The sequence below is a fragment of the Equus caballus genome, chromosome 24 (assembly GCF_041296265.1).
Source record: "Equus caballus isolate H_3958 breed thoroughbred chromosome 24, TB-T2T, whole genome shotgun sequence".
NCBI classification, from domain to species: domain Eukaryota; kingdom Metazoa; phylum Chordata; class Mammalia; order Perissodactyla; family Equidae; genus Equus; species Equus caballus.
Window position 1 is genome coordinate 17,777,327 of NC_091707.1, and position 13,915 is coordinate 17,791,241.

Here is a 13,915-nt window from a genome sequence, read left to right on the forward strand (position 1 = left end):
TTTTTCTTGTAGTTGATTTCTAGTTTCAGAGCTTCGTGGTCAGAAATGATGCTTGATAAGATTTCAACCTTCTTAAATTTATTGAGGCTTGCCTTCTTTCCCAACATATGGTCTATCTTCGAGAATATTCCATGAACACTTGAGAAGAATGTGTATTCTGCTGTTTTTGGATGGAGTGTTCTCTATATATCTATTAAATCCATCTGGTCTAGTTTTTCTTTTAAGTCCACTGTTCCTTGTTGGCTTTCTGTCTGGATGATCTAGCCATTGATGTAAGTGGGGTGTTGAGGTCCCCTACTATTATTGTATTGTAGTTAATTTTTCCCTTTAGAACTGTTAATAGTTGCTTTATTTACTTTGGTGTTCCTGTGTTAGATGCATATATATTCATAAGTGTTATGTCTTCTGGGTAGAATGTCCTTTTAATCACTATATAGTGTTCTCTTTGTCTCTCACTGCCTTTTTTTATCTTTAAGTCTGCTTTGTCTGATGTAAGTATGGCAACACCTGCTTTCTTTTGCTTGCCATTTGCTTGGAGTATCATCTTTCATCCCTTCACTCTGAGCTTATATTTGCCCTTAGAGCTGAGATGTGTTTCTTGGAGGTAGCATATTTTTGGGTCTTGTTTTATAATCCATCTGTCTATTTTGATTGGAGAATTCAATTGATTTACATTTAGAGTGATTATTGATATATGAGGGCTTAATACTGCCATTTTATCTATTGTTTTCTGGTTGATCTGTATTTCCTTTGTTTTTCTCCATTTGTATTTCTGACTGAAATTTCAGTTTGGTGGTTTTCTGTAATAGTTTTCTCAGTTTTCTCTTTATTTATGATTTGTGACTCTGCTTTGATTTTTTGGTTGATGGTTATCATGAGGTTTGTATAAAATATCTTGTAGATGAGATATTACATTTTCTGATTTTCTGATAGCCTCTTATCTCCATTAGCCTAAGCAGGTTCCATCCCTTTCCTCTTCCTCTTCTAAGTTATTGTTGTCACAAATTATTCTGTTTTGTGTTGTGAATTTGTGATTAAAACAGTGTTTATAGTTATTTTTTATGCTTTCATTCCCTTTATCTTTTATGTTATAATTGTTTGCTAATCTGTTCTGATAGAGAACTGCAATTTTCTGATTTTGTCTATCTATTTATCCCCTTGCTCAAGCCTTTGTAGAACTTTGCCTTTTTGTTTCAGGTATGAGGGCATCCTTAATCACTTTTTGTAAGGGAGATCTAGTGGTGAGGAACTCACTCAGCTTTTTTTTTAAGATTTTATTTTTCTTTTTCTCCCCCAAACCCCCCAGTACATAGTTGTATATTTTTATTTGTGGGTCCTTCCAGTTGTGGCATGCAGGATGCTGCCTCAGCATGGCTTGATGAGCAGTGCCATGTCCTCACCCAGGATCTGAACCAGCGAAACCCTGGGCCGCTGAAGTGGAGCACACAAACCCAACCACTCTGCCACAAGGCTAGCCTCTCACTCAGCTTTTGTTTATCTGGGAAAGTTTTTATTTCTCCATCATATCTAAAGGGTAATTTTTCTGGATAGAGTATTCTTGGCTGGAGGTTTTTGTCTTTCAGTATTTTGAATTTATCATTCCATCTCTCCTAGCCTGTAAGGTTTCTGCTAAGAAATCTGCTAAAAGCCTGATAGGGGTTCCTTTGTAGATTATTCTCTTCTGCCTTGCTGCCCTTAATACTTTTTATTTGTCATTGACTTTTGCCCGTTTTACTATTATATGCCTTGGGGAAGGTCTTTTCTCACTGATGTAATTAGGAGTTTTATTGGCTGTATATATTTGTAACACCAGTTCTTTCCCGAGGTGTGGGAAGTTCTTGGGTATTATTTCTTTGAACAAGCTCTCTGCTCCTTTCTCCCCCCCTCTCCCTCTGGAATACCTATAATCCTTAGGTTGCATTTCCTAAATGAGTCAGATATTTCTGAAGAATTTCTTCATTTTCTTAATGTCTTAGTTCTGTCTTCTTCACCTGAAACATTTCTATATTTCTGTCCTCTAAATTACTAATTCTGTCCTCCATAATGTCAGCTATGTTTTCTAACATTTCTAGATTGTTTTTTTAAATCTCATTCATTGTGCTCTTCATCTCCAGCATTTCTGTTTGGTTTTTTTAGAGTTTCAATCTCTGTTGTGAAGAATCCCTTGTGCTCATTAATTTTATTCCTGAGTTCATTGAGCTGTCTTTCTGAGTTTTCTTGTAACTCATTGAGTTTCTTTATGACAACTATTTTCAATTCTTTATCACTTACATTGCAAATTTATGTGACTTCAGGATTGATTTCTGGATACTTGTCATTTTCCTTCTGCTCTAGAGTGTTAGTGTAGTTCTTCATGGTGTTTAATGAAGTGATCCTTTGCTGGTGTGTAGTGACACAGATTCCACCTGCCATCACTGGGGTTTGGTGGGGCTGGAGTTATGTTTTCTGAACCTGTCACATCTGTTGGAAGTTGTGCTGATAGGGCTTGTCTGCATTTGCCTCCTGGCTGCAGCCTCTTGACAGATCACACACACATGCACAGGTGCTCTGGTGTGGAGGAGGACCAACCAAGCTGGTGTGCTAGGTCAGGGGGTAAGGGTACTTTCTTTTGTGCACACCTGGGCCCGCACTGCACTCATGGACAATTAGCCTGGGCTTCTTCCCTTGGTGGGGCTCCACGTGGTGGCTGAGCCATGCCACTTGGTGTAGAGCATTCCCATGGGCTGGGTTGCCACTGTGAAAGTGAAAGCATTCATGTGCAGGCTTGCTTGCTCCCCTGCCTCCTCTTACATTCATACACCAGCTGCTGCTGCATGGGGACCTGTGGCCTAGATTGCTGCTGGGGTGGGGCGGGGGGGGGGGACTTCTCACCTCCTTCTACTGCTTCCTGGGGCCAGTACCCTCACCTTCAGATATATGGCTATGTGGATCTGTCAGACATCCTGGTGTGCTTTGTAGGGAATCCTTTGTTGGTTAATGAATGTCCATTTGGGTATAACTTGTAGGGGGAGAGACTAAGGGAACAGCTCACTCTGCCATGATGCTGACATCACTCCCCTATTCAACTCGTTGCTCCTGGGAGTCTGGCTGCACTGTGGTCCCTCAGTTGCTAAGGAGAATCTCCATTTATTATTATTTTTTACAATATATTAGGCACTGTACTAAGCTGCTTTCATAGACATATCATTTTCTCCTCTCATCAACACTGCACCATTAGGTATAATTATTCTCATCTTACAATTGAGAAAATTGAGGATTTGCAGGTATTCAAGGTCATATAATTTGTATATATTGGCCTGGAGCTGGGGTTCAATGCCAGTCTATCTGCCTCCAAAGCCCATGTTTTAAATCATTCTACCACATGCCCTCTCTTATTAGACATAAGAGGTGACATGAATGTTACAGATGCACAGCATAAAACCTCTCTAATCTGTAACTGTTTTCATCTAAAACAACCCAAGGTGGAGTAACTCAAACCTTGATTTTTGAATATAAGGGAATATTTTAAAAGTCAGACATGTAAAATAGGGATGCAATTTCATATTTTAAAAGGGTCTAAACTGGTATTGAAAATGCAACTGGCCTGAGCCATGCCTCATGTGCAAAGTTAACGTTAGATTATCTAATATAGTATTTAATGACTTGTGTTCTCATGTCAGGCAGGACTGCCTTTGCCAGCATATAACTTTGTGATCTTGAGCAAATTCTTCACCAGTGTAACACATGTTTTGTAAAGTAGGAATAAAAGTCATATTTACCACATTGGATAGTTGTGGGATTAAACTAAGATAATGCAAACAAAATGCTTAGCATCATACATTGCTTATAGTAAATTCTCTGTAACTCATACTTTATCATTATCATTATTATTTATTAACATATCGCTTCTTGCAATTGAAATGGGATTCCAAATTGCTGGACAGGATCAGGAGGTGTCTGTGGCCAGGGTGAGGCAACTAGCCTTATGCTATATGTGGTCCCATGTCTAGGACTTTATTAGTCCCCTAAAGGTACCCCTCGATAGTTAAAAAAGGCACCATGTCACTTCAAATCTATCCCAAAGAAGAAAATATCAACAAGGATGAGGAAGAGGCACAAGTTTTACGTAAACTTAACTAATGACTAGATCAAAGGTTTTGAGTCCTAGCTGCACATTAGAATCATCTAAAGAGCTTTTGAAAAATAATCTCCCGACCAATTAAATCAGAATCTCTAGGTATAAGTCCAAGCATCAGTATTTTCTAAAAGAGATCCCCCAGATGATTTTAGTGTGCAGTTAGGATTGAGAGTAACTTTACCTGATGGTGTATGAGGTGTCTTCCAACTCTCAGAATCTCTGATAGAGGCCCTCAGGAGCAAACTCCTTCAACCTCTGGTCTCTTACCCACAGATGTGTCTTCAAGGGCAACCATCTTCCTTTTTCTGAAGATGAGGTATCATTTTCCTTACAAAGCTGAGGCTTCCACCCACACTTGTGTCCTGCTTCCTGGAGGATTAAGTTCTGTCAGTTACCTCTTTTCCTATATCTTCATCCTCTCTCCTTTATAGCAGTTCCTTCTTTCAGCAAATAAATGTATTCAAACTATTTTCATCTTAAGACACACACGCACACACCCCCAAACCAAATCAAACCAAAATAAAAAGACCCTTTCATGATGTTGTACAACCATCACTACTATCTGGTTTCAGAACTTTCTCATCACCACAGAGGGAAACCCCATACCCATTAAGTAGTACTTCCCAGTCCTCATTCTCCAATAGCTCCTGGCAACCGCTAATCTTTAGGGAATTTTCTCTTCTGCTTATTGCCGATAATACAATATATGACCTTTTGTGACTGCCTTCTTTCACTTAGCGAAATGTTTTCAAAGCCCATCATGTTGTAGCATATATAAATTCTTCATCCTTTTTATAGCTGTATAATATTCCATTGTATGACTATACCACATTTTGTTCATCCATTCATCTGTTGATGGGCATTTGAGTTGTTTCTGCCTTTTGGCTACTGTTGAATAGAGCTGCTATGAACATTCATGCATAAGTTCTTGTTTGAGCACCTGTTTTCAATTCTTTGGGGTATATTTCTAGGAGCGGAATTACTGAGTCATGTGTTAATACTATATTTAACTTATTGAGGAACTGCCAAATGTTTTTCACAGTAGCTGCACCATTTTATATGCCCACCAGTCATATATAAAGGCTCCAATTTCTGCACATCATTGCCAACACTTGTTATTTTCTGTTTTTTTGTTTTGTTTCAAATATGGCCATTCAAGTGGGTGCAAAATGGTATCTTATTGCATGTTTGATTTGTATCTCTCTAACGTCCAATGATGTCAAGCATCTTTTCATGTATTTATCAGCCACTTGTATGTCTTTTTTTTTGGGAAATATATATTCAAGTCATTTGCCCATTTTTTAATTGGGTTGTTTGTCTTTTTGTTGCTGAGTTTCTCATGCTTTTTAAAATCTTTTTATGTAATATTTTTCATGTGACAAAAGAAATACGTGCTTACTGAGAATGTGAAACAATGCAAGGATGTAAATAAAATATTTGTCTTTTCTGGTTTTCCATGACAACGCTCTCTCTTGGTTTTCTTCCTAATTCATTGAGCAAATTTCTTTGGGCTTCTTTGTATGGTCGTTCCTCTTCCTGACTTTTAACTGGCAGAGTGCTCCAAGTTTCCATCCTCGGTCTTCTCCTCTTCTACTGTAAACACTTCCTCTGGCTGTCAACATTCCTCTTTCTGCAAACATTCACATTCATAGCTTCAATGTTATCTCTAGTTCAGACTGCTTTTTGAGTGTAGAAAGGAGATTCTAGCCAACCAGACTTCACCATTCAGATATCTCAAAAGGACATCAAGCTGCAAATGGCCCCAAATTACTACCTACCTCCAGACACTTGCTGCTTCTACCATTTTTTTTTTTATTATAATGAGTGGCACCCACATCTATCATCTCCATGGCCCAAGCAAAAATCCTGACAGTCATTTAAGAATTTTCTCTTTCCCTTCTACTCACATCTAATCAATCAGTAGCTACTGTTGATTCTGTTTCCTAAATATATCGTTTATCTTTCTCCTCTTTTCCAGCCTCAGTCCTCTGTTATTCATATCTCTCGTAACTATCACAGCACTTGGTGACTGTCCTTTCTGCCTCTAGGTGTGTCCCCTCCCAATTTATTCTGTACACTTTCTAAATAAAAAGCTGATAATGTTACTTGAAATTCTTCAATTAATCTCTATGGTCTATGGAATAAAATTGACATTCTTAAGACATTCTTTAGCATGGCATAAAATGAATTTTGTGATTTGTCCACAGATTCCTGATCACACCTCATCCTCTATGCTACCCTCATATTTTATGTTCCAGCAATAATAAACTACTTGTGTTTTCTTAAGCAGGCCAAATTGCATCATACCTCCATGTCTTGGCACGTGATATTCTCTCTGCCTGGAACAGCTACCCTCTTCACTTCTTTTCGTTCTTACTCGTTCCTCAGGTTCCATCTCAAAAGCTACCTCCTCTGTGAAGTCTTCCAGACTCCATTACAGAACCTTAATTCCCTTTTTGTATTCCCATTGTGCACTGCACATGCCTATGGTAGAGAGATTACCTTACCATAATTTAATTATTTAAGTAAATGTCTATTTCCTCACGAGACTGAGATCCTGGAGAACAGGAACTCTGCAGGCGCCATGCCAGAAACACAGCATGTTATGAACCAAGCAGGCACTCTATACAGGTTTGCTGAATGTTGACTGAGCTCCGTTAATATAAATGTCTGTAAACGACGATGGATGTGCAGAATCACAAAAACCTTAACGGAAATTAAATGATGGTTATACACAAATCCTTCACCCCTGGAAAATAATGTATTTGTCTGTCATCATGAGAGTAACCCTTAAAATTAGCTATAAAAGCAACGTAAAGCTTCATTAGTCTTCCATCTTTTATAAGCGAGCTCTGGGTTTTGAATTACTTCTTCAGGCACAGAATTTTTTTACTTTACCTTTAGCAGTTGTACCTCTATTTAGAAAATGTTGGTCAAAACTTTCATGCTATATATCTTGCTTTCATATTAGTCTTCTCAGAGCTATCCCCTAAACAAGGGTATTTTGTGACTACAAGTAGCTATTTTAAAACTGTCAATCAAAACTTTTTTATGGTATCAGGTTCCCTAAAGAAACACGCAATGAATTTCCCTTATTTATTGAGGACTATATTTGGCTTAGGCTGATCCCAAAGCATAAGGCTTTAATTTTATAAGCAAGAGTTACTACATTTTACTTGACTTTAATGTCGCTGTCCCCTGTTTGTGAGCTGTTCTTCTTGATAATGCTAATGGTTAATGGATAAAGATATTTAGAAAAGAGATTTCATGCTACTCGGAGGAATGTCAGAGTTGAAAAATCAGCCAGAAGTAAAGACAATAATACCCCAAGCCTAAAAATCTGGTCATTCTGTCACACTGTTAGTACTGTGCTTGCGGGTCCTTCAAGATTCTGAAATGGGGGTGGGAAAACTAAGCTGCCTTCTTAGCTCTCAAGGGTGGTGGGAGGATTAGGAGCTAAGAGTTAGACTGTAGAGCTCACCAGCAAACAGATTGGAATTTCTCTCCTTTAAAGGCTCATGCAGAGCATTTTGGTGAAACTACCGCATTTCTCACCAGATGGCTGAGACTTTGTCCTCTGATGCAGTTTGGAGGCCACAGAAAAGTGGGAGTAGCTCTCCCCAAGACAACCCTAAATCGTTGCCACCAGTTCCACAGTTGTTTCCATGACATTGTGAAGAAAAAAAGAGCTGTTTTTCTCCTATTAAATTAATCCATCTCTTAGGACCCATTTGGAGAGAGAGGAGGAGTGAAAATACAACAGAAAAGAGAGAGAAAAATGAGAAGACAGAGAGTAAATAGAATTCCAGTGAGGGAAGGAAGGATGAAAAGGGATAGAGGAAGAGGAAATGGAGAGAAAGAACAGAGAAAGAAAGAAGGAAAAGAGTGTGTGTGCGTGCGTGTGTGTATGTGTGAGAGAGAGAGAGCTAGAGCAAAAGAGAGGGAAAGACAGACAGACTTGGGTAGGGGTTGGGAGAGGCAGAGAAAGAGGAAAAGAGAGAAAAGATAATAGGCGGTATCCCGTGGATCCTCCAGCTGCTTTCACTTGATCAGAATAAGTGGAGACGAGTGAAAGTCTTCCCTCTAAGTTTCTCTCAAGTTATTTTTCCTTGAAAAGGAAGTAAAATGTCAACATTTCTACTAGTAAATTTAATAATATAAGACAGAGTATATATGGTTACTTGGCCTTCACTTATCCATAATGACTTCAAAAATTTTGAATAGGAATAATTTTTTTTAAGTGCTAACTATATCAGACCATAATATAGTGCTGACTATATAGGACTTCCCCCTGAGCAGAACAAATACAAAAGCAAAACTCATTTGGTTTCCAGAGAGTGATGCCACTTTCAGAAGAGAGAGAAAAAGTCCATGCCTTTTGCTTTTCCTCATACTGATACGAATGAGTGGTCCCATCCTCCTGTGTAGGCGAGTTTCATAGGCCAAGACTGACCAAGACCTTCCAAAGTCAACATTTGTTAGATGCCTTGCCAGCATCCGTTTGCCCTTCCCTCTTCCCGGTAGTCTCCAGTTTCCTTTTGGGATTCATGTGACTTTGTGGAAGCTGACCTACTGCCTTGCAGTCCGGGTAGACTAGGCCAAGCCAATTCCATCCTCTTGACTGCAGCAATCGAAGTAGGAGTTGGCGTGTGAACTGAGCAGACCACGCAGTGATTATAGGGGGGTTTCTGCAAATGCTGGAACAAAGTTGCTCTCTCTGACACAAACAAGAAAGCATATGGCCCCAGAAGCTGTGAGCAGCCCTCTTGGGACTAGGAATGGAGCCAGCCTTAGGATGAAGCTGACACGGAGAGATGGAAAGAGCCCAGGTCTTTTGGGTATCCTTGAGGCATTGGATCAAGTCTCATCTAAAGCATCCCAGGCTCTGGATTTTACAGTTACATGAGCTGATAAATATTCTTTACTGGATATTTACTTTCAACCTGGGTGTAACGTAAACGTTTTTCTTTCAGTAAAGGGATTATGCTGTCCAAAAGAACCATTAGAATGCTTTCTGTTTTAAGTAATGATGACTATTCTTTTTGACAAGATCATGGGACAAGCCCCAGCAGAATTTTCTATTGGGAAGGTACTTTCAAATACTGCAGAAAACAGAATGTCTTCAGATGTTGGTCAAGGGATCTCAGTCCAAGATTCTTCCAAGAATATCCCTCTTGCCATAGGATGTTAAATCTTTTTTCACGATAAAAATTCTGGCTATTGTAACTTGCCTCTGACTTATTCATCATCTCTAATGTGTGAAAGAAATCGAAGTATAAAAATTCAGTAACTAAAGAAACAGCCTAACGTGAAGATTAGAGAGAGTTGTTTGAACTAGCGTAAATTTTTCATATTCGGAAGTCAAAGAAGAGAGTACAACTTATTTCTATTCTGAAAATATTCCTGGAGCCCTTAGTTTGTGCCAGGAACTCTGCTAGATCCTACAGGTTCACCAGAGGCAGGTAAGACATAGACCTTACTTTCAAGAAATTTATAATCCAGATGGCAAGGATTAGACAAGGGCTTAAATTAGACTTGTAAGAATAGCTAATAATAGCTGTCAATATTAGCTTTTCTTACGAGTAAAAATAAACAAGTAAAAGATCAAAACAAATATTATAAAAGTGTAACATGGTACAGGGTTTGAATGAAGGCGAAAGATCGTGTAAGTGGGAGAGAATGGGGAGGGCAAGGACAGGTTCCAAAGACCTCTTACCGTTAGTGCTGGATCATGAGGCATAGCCGCTGCTGGGAATCCCTGCCCTGTGTTGCTCTTTCTCACGACACTGTCCTTTTCTTCCTTAGCAGTTGCTCACAATCAGTACCTCTATATTTACCGGCATGTTTATTTATTTAGTGGTCTACCTCACCAGGCTGTAGATTTCCTGAGGTGGGCCACATGGGCCACTCCGACTTGTTCCCTGTGGTATTCCCAGCACAAAGCCCAGTGCCTGGTGTGTAGTATGCAGTCAACAAAAATCTGTTGAATGAATAAATGAATGATTAGGTGATTCATAAATAGCAATAGATGCCATTACTGAATGTCTATTAGGTAACACATACTGTGGTAGTAAGCGTGTAGATGATCAAATTTAATACATTCAACAATACCAGGTAAATTTTATTATATCAGCTTTATAGAAGAATGGAGGACTAGAAAAGATCAGTAATTTGCCCAATGTCATACCACAAGTACCTGGCTAAAGCCATACCCACGTAGGTCTAACTCCAACGTCCGTGCTGTGAATCACTGCATAATAGTGCCTCCCATTTATTGAGTGTGTACTATGTGCCAGTCATTTGGAACCACTTGACCTCACTTCATTTTCTCACTTACTTCTAGCAACAAGTCTATGAGTTAGATGTTATGAGCCTCATTTAATAGATGAGAAAACAGATTCCGAGATGTTTATTCATTCACTCAACACATATTTCTTTTCTGTCTAGCAATTGCCAGGCACTTCCTCCTGAAGATAAAATGGTGAGACAAGTAGACATCATCCCTGCCCATGTGGAGCTTACGGTCCAGTGCGGGAGGCAGGCTGTGATCAGATGTGCAACGACAAGCTAAGTGAGAAGTGCTATGAGGGGAAGTCCGAGGTGTCACATGCAGACCCCACAGCTTCCAGTCAGGTCCATTTGACGCCAAAGCCCTCGCTTTTTTCTGTAACTCTTTTTGTGTTTTAATAACATGGTGGATAAGACTTGCACAGGCAGAGAGGAAAGACAGGCATGGCCCCCAAAGTGCAACTCTCCAGTATGACCAGAGAAGGTAGGGAGACCTGTGTGCGGAAGGTAAGGTGTGTGTCGGAGGCTGGAAAACTGTGGGGTGTCGAATGTCTGGGGAGGGATTGTCCTTAATTCAGAAGATGACCAGGAGCCATCTGAAAGCTTTTGAATGATTCTCAGTCAAGAGTGTATCTTAGGGAAGACTAAGTAAAAAGTAGAAACTGCTACTTCCAGAGAGTGAGAGAGACTTATTGACTAGTTCAATGTGGCACATACAGTATGTAAGTTTGAAATTATTTTATGTCTATTTTTAGTTAGTGTATTGGTTAGGCTGTAGGTTTAGCTGAAAACACGCAGCTTTAAAGAAAATAGAAGCTTATAGCTCTCTCACATAGAAGTTGGGATGGCCACTCTGTTCCAGGAAGCCGATAAGGGCTCCTTTTATTTTGATTTGAGAGAAAAGTTGCCTTTTACGGACAACCAGGAGGTCGCACGCATCGCTTCCCCAGCCTCAACTAGGCCAGCAGTCACTAGGAGACTTGTACACGTCATCTGTGTTTTTTAGGCTGTGCGTGTGCCCAAGGGCAAAAGTCCACGGCGATGGAAGAAGGGGGCGTGCCTCTTAGGGGGTGGCTGACAGCCTCTGCCACACTCAGTGTGCTTCTCTTCTGAGAATGCGCAATTTTGGTGACCCATTTAATCCTATTAGAAAAAAATCTGAGTTTTAAAATAATGTTGATAGTTGTTTCTAAGTTGTTTTTCACACACTATAGAAAGCTAAACAAAATTTGACAGCTTTTAACTCTATTAATAACCACAAAAGCAAAATCTAGTCTAATCCTGTAAACTATCTAGAAAAACTAGATTTTAAAATAAATTTTCTGAAAAATGATAAACCAAGTTGTCCATAATACATTTTCATGTCCCTTACGCTGCAAAAGTTACCAGTTGACATTCTGATATTAATTTTGATATTAGTATTTTATATTAATGTTGTATGTTGTATGTATTTTCACTTTTCCCTTAATTTCCTATTACAAATGACAAGCCATTCTCAAGTAGAAGATTTATAATTGTTTTTACCAAACTTAAAGAACCAGCAATCAAAAGAAAATGCCTCTAACTGTGTCTGGGGTGTTCCTGTCTTGGCAGGTTGTACAATGCAAGTTGTTTGTGCCGTGAATAGACAGGACACCGATGGGAGGAGGCAGACCGGACCGCTACACGTCCTATTCATAGTGGGCCGTGCCATATAGTGCCCACTTCCTAGATTAAGGCACACTTGCTATCTTGGGCAGCCCTTAATTTTATTACATTTTCCTGTACCTATTTATTTGATAGCTCATTAAACACCTCTGAGCTGAGAAAAATGTTTCCTTTAAGAAGGTTAAACAAAGAGTTTATTGACATAAGTGAATTGGTTGAAGAAAACATTATTAAATAAAAGACACTTATTTAAACACCAAATTAATCATTTAAAAGCAATTAGAGGTCATATCTCGTTCTAACTAAATAATGTTAACCAGTAATGAGATGTCCATTTTAGACATAAGCACGCTCTCAGGTTCGGGCTGCAGGCTGAAATGTGCCTTAGTTTTCTAAGTTTATTCAGAGTCCATAATTACATTAATGTTTTAAATTTCAGTATGTGAAACTATATCCTATCCATACTGTGACGTCATTTTTCGTCATATGATTTAAAAAAAAAATTAAAGCTTCTCTTTCATCCCAGCAGAAGAGCAGACTTGTGAAGACTCCTGCAGTGGAAACGGATTCACCTCTGGCTCCGGCTCCAGTTACTGAACTTCTCGCACAGACTGGTGCACCAGTGCCCTTGGCATTGCCTTTGTTGATCTGGCTGGGCCACAGGTAACTTTCCAATGTTTTAGCTGGGGCCATATACAAGGACCAAACCCGCACCTCTTTCAACTCCTCTGTGTAAGCTTTGGAGACTGAAGAAAAATGCAGCGGTTTTTGTTGTGGTAGAGGTAGTGCTGTCACCCAGGTTGTCTGGTGTTTTAGCTTCGTATTGTGCTCTTCCAGTTGGAGGGTGTCACAACTGCCTGCCCACATCCAGCCACACACCTTTCTCATCCAGCCACACGGGTGATGCCCCATACACAGCTCCACCACTGGGTTCTCATTAGCTGGCCTCCCAGCCACAATGACTGTTGAGTGTTGACAGGTGCCATAGATTCACACTCCAGGATCTTCCATTGCAAAACTGACGCTGATGCCAGCGGCTTTGTTCCACACAGTGCTGACGTTTCATTTGTAGCCAGAAAGGAGTCAGGAAGTTTAAGGTTAATCAAATCTGATGTTAGCACACTCCTGTAGGATATGACCATCAGATGGTCCAGCAAATCCCACTTTTTATCAAAATATTTTATTGTGCATATGTGAATGCAATGACTGCCAATGGACAACAATTTGATTTGATGCATACATTTTTTGACTGCTAGTTCTTGTCTGATGTTTTAACCCTAAGTCAATTATTCTTGCTTTTGTAATAATTGTCTTGATTTTGCATATTCTATCAATGAATAGTGCTCATCTGAACTCATCAATGTCCCTTGTTCGAGTAACCTATGATTTTTGAAGGCCTGGGACTAAATTCAGGCTTTAGAGCCCTGAGATAACTCCTGGAAATTTCATCCAACAATCTCAGCCTCAATGTCCCCACCACATGCTAAGTGGAATTAAGGATTCCTCCGAATCCCATTCTCCTCCCGCCACATTACTTCTTTCTTTTTTCCAGCAGAGACAAGAGAATCTGCTTATGACAGATTGCACCTCAGGAAAGAAGTAGCCCTATGACGTGTGTGGGCAACACAATTTAAGATTCTACGGGCTTATGCCCAACCCATTATTTTAAGGATGAGAAACAGTAAAGGGAAAAGTTGGTTCAAGCAATCCTGAGTCTGTTCATTAACCGGGAGACAGAAAGGAATAAAATAAGACTTTCCTGATTATTTCAGGTCCCCTCTCCCCCTTCTACTCCATGCCCCTCCCCCTTCAGACATTTAGACTGAGGAAGAAAGGCACTTTGTGTTTAAGGTTAATCAAGTT

General features: G+C 39.7%; 1 long non-coding RNA gene across 1 annotated transcript in view; it reads left to right on the plus strand.

The window, feature by feature from the left end:
* The window catches only part of LOC138920596 (uncharacterized), a 114,106-nt gene extending 103,403 nt beyond the window's left edge, over positions 1–10,703 (plus strand). The window contains exon 3 of the long non-coding RNA XR_011432025.1: positions 10,565–10,703. This is a non-coding gene — a long non-coding RNA (uncharacterized lncRNA). The remainder of the gene's footprint in view (positions 1–10,564) is intronic.
* The last annotated feature ends 3,212 nt before the right edge of the window (positions 10,704–13,915 follow it).